Source organism: Phodopus roborovskii, unplaced genomic scaffold, assembly GCF_943737965.1.
Source record: "Phodopus roborovskii unplaced genomic scaffold, PHOROB, whole genome shotgun sequence".
Lineage (NCBI taxonomy): Eukaryota > Metazoa > Chordata > Mammalia > Rodentia > Cricetidae > Phodopus > Phodopus roborovskii.
In genome coordinates, this window is record NW_026126416.1 from 4,156,101 (window position 1) to 4,165,814 (window position 9,714).

The following is a 9,714-nucleotide window of genomic DNA, read 5'->3' on the forward strand; positions in this document are numbered from 1 at the left end:
AGGATCTCAAAGAGGCTACCCAGGGCCAGAGGGAAAAGGATGTCCACTGGCAGGGAAAGGACTTGATGTCTGCAGGACTGTGGGTTTGGGCCTAGATCTCACACTTGTCACGAAGAATTTAAATTTGCTTCCCTGTCCCAGTCCAGATCAGTGCAAAACACGAGAAAAACATGCTACCACCACTCAGGCTTGGAATCTGGCCAGAAAGAAGGCAGTCTGGGAGGAAGGTCCATCAGTTAACACGTGGTCTAGGGTGTTAGCGTGTGAAAAGCCACAGTTGTCTGTTACTGATGATGGTTGATGCATGAATTACATTTTACCCAGATAAAATGTATTTAGGAAGGGTTGTCGGCATGGATCTGGAATAAGACTGCATGTATAGGTAAGACAATGTCACAATAACTTACAGAGAGGACGACCGAATTTTCCATCGGGTAAGAAATTAACGCGCAGCCTTGAATTCTCAGAAGCAGGGCCCTTGCTCACCCCAGCAGCACATACAAATACAGAGAAGATTAGCATGGCCCCTACACAAGGGTGACACACGGATTCATGAAGTGTTCCACATTTTTGAAAAAAAAGAAAGGGAGAATAAGCAAGTTAGAGGAAAGCAGATCATAAGAAAAGTAAAGAATCCTGTGTGAGATTCACAGGTCAGTAGACTGAGCCGTGAATCTCAACCTTCCTAATGCCAGGACCCTTCAACACAGTTTCTGATGCTGTGTGACCCCCCCCAACCATAAAATCATTTTCATTGCTTACCTCTTAACCGTAACTTTGACCTTGTTATGAATCTTACTGTAAATATCTGATATGCGGGATATCTGTGAAAGGGTCATTTTGCACCTCCCCGCCAGGAGTTGTGACACCAAGGCACACAGAGGAGGGATTGGAGGGCCCCTAAAACCCTGGCGATAGAGCAGAGGCCAGCAGATGGGTGGCCAGCTAATGCCCAGGCTGTGCTGAAGACTGGAAGAGGCCCTTTTGCACGGGTGGCTGCCAGCTCTCCCCACAAACAAACAAGTGCTGTACCTGGATCGTCGCTTCGTGTGCCAGGAGCGTTGAACACTTCAGGCTTCCCTGTGTTACAGTTTAACATGCACCATGTTACTCTGTGTTTGAGGGAAGCTGCACTATTGGGTTTTGCTGTTTGTTGCTTTTGAGGTACCAGGATCACCCCTTGCTGCTAAGCTTGCCCCTTTGTGTGTTCCTTTCTAAGGGTTAACTCATAGAAATGTTATCCTCCGTGCTTCTTTTAAATGTATCAATTAGCAAGGGTCAGAAGATCTCTCCTTGACCAGGGCGTCGCTACCATTGTGCTGATCACAAGGTCAACATGAACCACTGATAAAGCTCTCACATCACGGTTTGGCTTCAACTCATCTCAAGGTTAGTTAGGACTGTGTGTCTGTGGGGAGTTACCGTAAACAAGAAAAGCAGACATTCCAACACAGGAAACTCACACTGAGGATTGCAGACCGCAGAATTTGGGAGAAGGCAGGGGCGCTGACCGCAACCCCAAGGCGCGGCGCTGACTCTAGCCTGGCATCTTCCAATGCAGCTGTCCCAGCTCATGCTCCCCACATCCCGGGCTCTCACAGAGTGGTCAGCCTGCAGGTGCCTGGCTCCGGATTTCAAAGTTCTCCCAGCTCTGGTTGGTCCTTGTGTCTTTCTCCCTTTAAGCATCCCCTTCCACTGCAAACCCACAAATGATGCCTTTCACGACATGGCGCAGTACACTCTCGTCTAGAAATGTTAATATAATGGTTGCAACACAGATGAATGTAACCTAATACAAATATGTGTGCCTATTGCAGAACTGCTCGTTGGTTGTAAATTGAAATCCCATAAGCGCCCATCAAGAGTGGATTTGTTCCTCAGATAAGGGGTTTCACCCATATGCTAGAATACAGCATAGCTATGAGAAGGATCGGTGTAGATGTCTATCCCTACATGGCAAGATGACCTGTGAAAAGTGAAATAAGAAGTGTGTTATTAACCACCCATTATTTTAATTATACGTGTGTATGTGTCTGAATGGGAAGGAAATATATTTATATATACACAAAATGCCTTCTCATTATATTTTAGAGGCGATAGAATTGGAACATTCCCTTAAAGCATTTTAGTAATTTTTAAATTTATTTTAAATTTGAAACTGCAATGATTTGAAGTCAGGTGATGCAAGTATACAAAGATTGTCCTGGCAGTGTGGGAGGGTACATGTTGGTCAAATGGACCAGCGTATGTGTAACTGGGATCCTTGAGTGAGGAGGATTATAGTGAAGCAAAAAATAAATGTTCTGAGAAAACAATAACTAAGGATTTTCTTCAGTTATTGGCAGGCATTAAGACACAGATGGGGAGGTTGGTGAGATGGCTTAGCGGTTAAGAGCTCTGGCTGCTCTTAACCTGAGTTCAATTCCCAGCACCCACCTGGTAGCAGCTCATAACTGCCTGTAACTCCAGGGGATCCGACACCTTCACACAGACACACATGCCATCAAAATGTGGCTGCACAGACACAGATATACAAAGTAAACCATGGAGTAACTGTAAGGCACTGTCCATTGCACAGAGCATGCTCAAGAGCTGAAAACCACGAGGAGGGAATGGTCCTGAGAGCAGGTAGAGGAGGGGCGGAGATACGCATTCAAAATACGCAGACAGCGGCTGTATTAGATGCACGGGGAAGTGAAGAGAATTAATTACTGCACATACCTCAGAAACAGTAAAAGCCAGAAACAAGTCATGTTTTTGAAGTGCTGGGATAAAAGCCTGTGATAAAACTTGAATTCTCTGCATAGCCAAAATATTATGTCAGGAATCAAGCAGAAATATAAACTGTCTTGCTCAGTGTATTGGTGCACACCTGCAACCCTCTCACACTTGTTGACGTAGTTCAAGGCCAGCTTTGGATACACAGTGAGACGTCATCCCAAAAGAAAAAACAAAGTAAGTAGGGGAAAAAAAAAAAAAAAACAAAACCCACTCTCTCAAAGAAATGAAAACTGAGTTTATTATCAGGGACACACATTGTAAGGAAAGCATGCAAACGCCTGCAGATAAAAGGAAACGTGGTACCAGATAGACACACAAAGAGTACTAGATCAGTGTAAAGATAAATAAAACATCTTACTTTTAATGTCTTAAAGGGCAGCTACCTATAAACGCTAAAGAGTAACCAGATTCTGTGACAAAAAAAAAAAAAAAAAAAAAACTTTCATAAAATGTATAGGCATCACACGAAGGATGTGAGAGAGGGATTTGCAAGGTACATCACACCTTCCTTTCACTGTGTGTCAAGCAGTATGTTCTCACGTGAAGACGGGCTTCGGTGACTCAAGCCGCACATTGAGACGGCAGGATGGCTCAGTGGGTAAGAGTATTGCTGCCGAGCCTGACGACCTGAATCCCACGCCAGAACCTACAAGGTAGAGGAGCCAACTTCTGCAGATCGTCCCCCGACCTCCATGGGCACCGGTGCACAGACTCCACGCACGCACACACTTAATAAATAATGATGCAATAAAAGATTCTTTAAAGGAGTGAAGATTATGTTGTACCACAAAAAGGGAAGGAAGGAAGGAAGCAAAGAGGGAAGCAAAGAAGGAAGGGAGGGAGGAAGGAACAGGAAAGAAGGAAGGAAGGAGGAAGGAAGGAGGGAGGGAGGAAGGGACAATTCCAGGAAGCTGGAACAACTGAGCATCCTTACACAAAAGCCATTGACCTGTAATCTGTATGCAATGTTTGTGCCTCTTTATTGACAGTGATCAAGAACTGTGCATGTGCAAAAAAGACAAACATAGTATGTACTCACTCATATGTGGGTTTTAGACATTGAGAAAGGGTCACCAGCCTACAATCCATACCACCAGAGAAGCTAGGAAACAAGGAGGACCCTAAGAGAGACATACATGGTCCCCTGGAGAAGTGGAAAGGGACAAGATCTCCTAAGAAAATTGGGAGGGAGAAGGGGAGAGGGAGTTAGGAGGAAGAGGAGGAGAAGAGGAGGGGAGAGGAGAGCATGAGGGAGCAGGAAGACTGAGTCAGGGGAGGAATAGAGGAGAGCAAGAAAAGAGATACCTTAATAGAGGGCGCCATTACAGGTTTAAAGAGAAATCTGGCATAGGGAAATGTCCAGAGATCTACAAGAATGACCCCAACTAACAATCTAAGCAATAATGGAGAGGCTACCTTAAATGCCCTTCCCTGATAATGAGATTTATGACTACCTTATATGCCATCCTAGAGCCTTCATCTAGTAGCTGATGGAAGCAGAAGCAGACACCCACACCTGAACACTGAGCCGAACTCCTGGAATCCAGTTGCAGAGAGAGAGTAGTGATGAGCAAAGGGGTCAAGACCAGGCTGGAGAAACCCACAGAGACTGCTGACCTGAACAAGGGTGAGCTCATGGACCCAATCTGATAGCTGGGAAACCAGCATAGGACCAACCCAGACCCCCTGAATGTGGTGTCAGTTAGGAGGACTGGGCAGTCTGTGGGGCCTCTGGTAGTGGATCAGTATTTATCCCTAGTGCACGAATGGACTTTAGGAGCCCATTCCACATAGAGGGATACTTTCTCAGCCTAGACACATGGGGGAGGGCCTAGGCCCTGTTCCAAATGATGTAACAGACTTTGAAGACTCCCCACAGAAGCCTCACCCTCCCTGGGGAGCAGAAAGGGAATGGGATGGAGGCGGGGGGAGGGGAGGGAGAGGGAACTGAGACTGATATGAAAAACAAGCTTGTTTCAAATTTAAATTAAAAAAAATATTTAAATATAAAAGAACTGCGCATGTGGTGGATGGATAAGCTATGCTACCCTTGAGCACAAGAGAAATGGACACATTTGATTCGCACAAAAAAAGTGGACATGCTTTCAATTCATTTTACCATAGCAAAACTAAAGTGTCTTAAAGCAAAGCTAACAGCTGTCAGCGTGGAATGTGGGAATACGGGAGTAACTGCAGAAATGTGAGCTACCATTCTCGTGCAGGAGCAGCACATCGACGGGGTTATCAGGAACCACGAACTATAAGCCATGCCAGCACGTGTAAATTAAGGAAAAGTCACTGAGTTTGAGCAGGAAACAAGTTGGATCCGAGGGGAGAATAAATAAACACCACCATGGCCAGGATGTGATGTACTTCCTGGCAGAGGCAGGACGAAGGGGCAGCATCTCATTCTCACCAAGAATGCACAGTCTAGTCAAGGGAGAACATCAGGTAAGCCCAAGGCCCAGTGTTCTCTGTAATAGCTCACCAGCCCTTCTCAAAAGTATCAAGGTCACGGTTACAGGTCTAACCTGAGATACCCTGTCCCTGGGCCCAGATAAAGGCCTAGTCACGCACTGGACTCTATTATAAGGACACAGTGGAACCATGAAGAGGATCTATTCGATGTTTTAAATCACCAGAAGCAGTGAGATCCTTTCTTCCTTCCCATCGGTCCATTCGGCAAACCATTTGGTCATCACAACGTTGCCTTGACACGGTCCTAAAAACGAGCCAACCGATCAAAGCTAAAAACTGTGAGAAAATTAACCTTTTCTCTTCACACGTTTATGATCTCCTGTATTGACACTCTAACATGGCCATGAAGCACGAGCAAAGCCTACCACAAGCTGTGGAGACTAAGAAGTCTGCTCACGATTGCACACTAGAAGTTTTGCTGTGAGACAGCCCCTGACTTGTGTCTTGGAACAGAAAAGGAAACAGAAAAACTGGCGAGCTCTGAATAAAGACCGTAGATAATGGTTTTATACTAGCGACGGTTTGACTAAATCAACGTATGATGTCTTAGAGACGCATGCGAAGAAGGTTTAGAGACTCTCAAATGCTAAATTGTTTACTTGAAATAAATGAGCGTTATTTGTCTATCAGAAAGCCTTTGGAGTCATTTTCAGGGAAAAAAATTAAAGGTATTTCTAATACAGGGAAACGCTATTCACCTGGACTGCAGCTATCATGTGATTCCAACCCAGATACATCAACCGTATTGAAATAACTTCCAAACCTGGAGATGGACATCTACTTAACAACCAAGTCTCCTTCTTGCCCCCACATCTTCTAATCAGACCCGAAAGTGTTTCACAGAGATATAGTGGGCCAATCTGCTATTCTGAGAGCAACCCCACTCAGCAATGTGAAGCCCTACAATACCCGTTAGACACGCATTTACTGTGTAGAAAACCTCCCAACAGACACGCATTTACTGTGTAGAAAACCTGACTTCTGAGCCACAAATTCCAGGGGGAGTTTTGAGATACAGCAATAACCTCTTGCTTTCAAACAGAATTTTATGTGAAGTTATTATTTAGGAGATAAAAGCAAACTAATGGAATTAGCCCAAATGTATACAGACCCTAGAAACGAGTGAGTTGAGACTCATAGAGAGGTAACGCTCGCTCGCTCGCTCGCTCATGGGCATGTCGACACTGCATCCCTGAAAGTTTTAAAAACTACCACTGTCTCAGCTGAACTTGGATTTTTCTCCCCTGAACACAACAGCAAAGTCGGGCGTCAGCAGGCCTGCACGGTGGACTTAGGGATCGCGCTGTGAGGATATTTACAGCTATGACTCTCCTCGGCTCCCCTTTATCTCCCCTGCTCCGGGCTTCCATCAGTCAGTCAGCTAAGGTCAGACTCACCTCAGTGGCTCAGCACACCTGTCTTGTTTCCATTACATTTGGAGGTAGAAAATCTGAATCTTCCCAGTGCTGACCTTATTGTTTTCCAAGCTATTGATTACGGCTATCAAGTCCCAGCAGTTCACTGGGGTCAGGCTCTAGGAAAAGAAAATGGCAGAAACCAGAGACACATTCCTCTCCCTCTCCCGACTACACTGACTTCCCTGTTAGTTAGATTTGGGTGTAATTAGAATGAATCACCACAGGACACAGCCCCTGTCTATTGTGGACCGCCACTATCGGTTTGCCTAGGTTTTTGGCCATTCATCAGAGCACACATCTGGTATGTATGGAAAGGGGAGGTCAGTGAGACACGAACAGGCCCTGGCTAGGAGTGATTACGGAGTCAGTGACCCGCAAATAAATGGCATGTATCACAATCCACAACTCTCCCGGAGTGTAAATCTCACACTTGACGTATCCTTTGGCAAGAGATAGACTTTATGAATCTTTTTCCCATCACTGGAGCAGTTTTATACAAGGATACCCTGTCCTGGCATAATTCTCAGCCTCGGATGCTTTCTTATCTCTCAGAAATATGTTTTACTGTAATTTTAGACCTTCGATATAGTAATCATTAAATCGTAATCTTTCTTGCATCGTGGGTATTTTTTTCCCTTCCCTGAACTACATTTTTTTTTTTTTTTGGCTATCTGTGATTCCTTTCATAATGTGTTTTATTATTCATTATTGTTCATTCTGCTCTTATTATTGTTCATTGTTGCTAGGCACTGTGTTAGTTGATTCACATAACAATCTCATCGACAATGTTGAGAGGGAACAGAGATGTGGCCTCCATTCCTCGAGGAGAAGGCCAAGACAAACTGAAAGGGAGAGGATTTGCCCACTGCCAGGTGGCAGACATCACACCTGGGCCCAGAAATTAAGCCCCTGTGTGGCCTGTGTTCCCAGTCACCGTACCAGCACACGCAGGCACAGCCCAGGACTACCCACAAACCATTGCTGCGTCTGGGGGAGTCGTCCACTCTTCCAATGCTACAGTATATCAGAGTAGCAATATGAGCCCAAGTGGTCTTAAGCAATGGTGCAACTATAATAAGACACCTAATGTGTACCCCTCATCCTGCCCCAGATGCTATTTGAAATATGTGCCCCACCTCACGTAACACAAACCCCAGAACTCATCAGGGGTGTGCAGGGGAAAAGTGAACCATACAGATACCTATGTCCCTTCAGCTGAGAGAAGTCAGGGGTGCTTCGTGTCACAAATGGCACTTGGTGCCATGGATTGCACAGGCAAATTGTGAAGAGCTGGAAGGCAGCTGATTAGCAACACGATAATAAAAGCCATGTTATGCAGATGTGGGGGGGCTAAGCAGATGTGTGTGTGTGTGCGCGTGCGTGCACGCCTTGAGTTGTTGCTTATAAGTGGCATCATTGCCAATGTGCCCCAGAATTCAACCTGTGGCAACAGAGTCAAAGGCACTTCTAAAAGCAGTCCAGGTAGCATTTTCCATGCTAGCCCCTGCCTCTGATATATACTGCAGTGTGGTACCAATCCAGCATCTTCAGGACATTGTCCGGCAGGACAGGCTCCGCTGTTATCGTGTGCTGTTACCAGTGAGTCCCGGAAAGAAGCAAATTGCATGGTCAAAAGCGGGGTTTCTTTTCCAGAAGCTATGGTCACATGTGAACTGTGTACAGGTAGCCTCTAGAGGTAGTGTGGCCGTTACAGCCTGGCATCGTCCAAGTTTTCTCTTTCCCTGTTTGGCATAAACGCATGAGGAAGGGGAGAGATAAACCAAGTGCGACACTTCCTGAGGGAAAGTGACCTTGAAGGCAGCACTGCTCTGTCTTCCGTTTGAGGAGACCTTGAAAGGAACCAATGGAATAGGATTAATCCTCATTTATCTCCCACCCTTTGGGTGGGTCATGGGAGGATGTGCTAGGTGGGAGGCTGAGCGTCTGAGCACCAAGGTCATGCGAGCCAGCAAGTAGAGCAGGTAACGGGGACTCTCGTTGGTGAAAGGGAAGGCAACTAGGACACTTGCGTAAAGATGTTCATTGTAGATATGCAATCATTGCCAGTTTTTCAAGAAAAACGGATAATTATCAAAATATGCCTCTGTTTTATATTGACTCTTGATTGTTGTGTCGGATTGCTTGCATTTGGTAAAACCCTTAGCAAATCACTCTTACGCTTTCAAAGTCAATCTATCTGCCAGGTACTAGAAGATTCAAGTGATTATGTTGCGACTCCTGATTCAGGAGTCGGGGGAGGGGGGCCATTTAATATTTACTGTAAGTGTTTTCTGATTAGATACAGAGTTTCGCATAATTTTTTTCTACGTATTACTTCACCCAGGTTTAACCAGACACCTCTCTCTGTAATGAACCGTGGTGGACACAGAGCTGTGGCTACTCTGTGACAGTAGAGTGCTCAGCCCTAAACAGGACACTTAACGCGACCCCTTCGAAGGTTAAGGGAGCACCCCGGAGGAGGGGGTTCAAAAGGGCGCAGAGCTAAAGGCTATCGAGAAGGGCTACAACATGCAATCTTCTAAGCATGGCATGCGTGATGCTATGCAGCAGCTATAATTTCCTGCTCTGGTGCATCATGGATCTTGACTGTCAGGGCAACACTCACAAGATTGTACTCACCTTGCTGAACTACTGGCTAGTGGATTCTGGGATAGCCAAAGGAGGAAACGAATGAAAATTATTTTTAAGTACCATGTATTAAATTGATTTTAATTTTGCATATTAACTAAACCCTAGTTGGTAAACTGATGCATCATTGAAGAAATCCACTCAGAAAGCTTTGAAAAGTCCACCCAGAATGTCTTCTCTTCTCAATCTGGTTCAAGTTGCAATCTGGGCAGCAGGAGTCGTCCACACTCCCCTGCAGGGGATATACAATCAAAACGATGGACACTGACTTCCTCCACAGCCCTCACTACCTTTCATCAGACGTTTACAGTATTATCTCACTGCCCCCGGTTAATCAAATGGACATTAGTCCTCGTCAAAATCCTGTAAAGATAGTTGACTATATACC

The 9,714-nt window shown here is 45.4% G+C and overlaps 1 pseudogene; it reads left to right on the plus strand.

Moving 5' to 3' along the window:
* The first annotated feature begins 478 nt into the window (after positions 1-478).
* On the plus strand, positions 479-572 carry LOC127221671 (uncharacterized; annotated as a pseudogene).
* Positions 573-9,714: the final 9,142 nt, after the last annotated feature.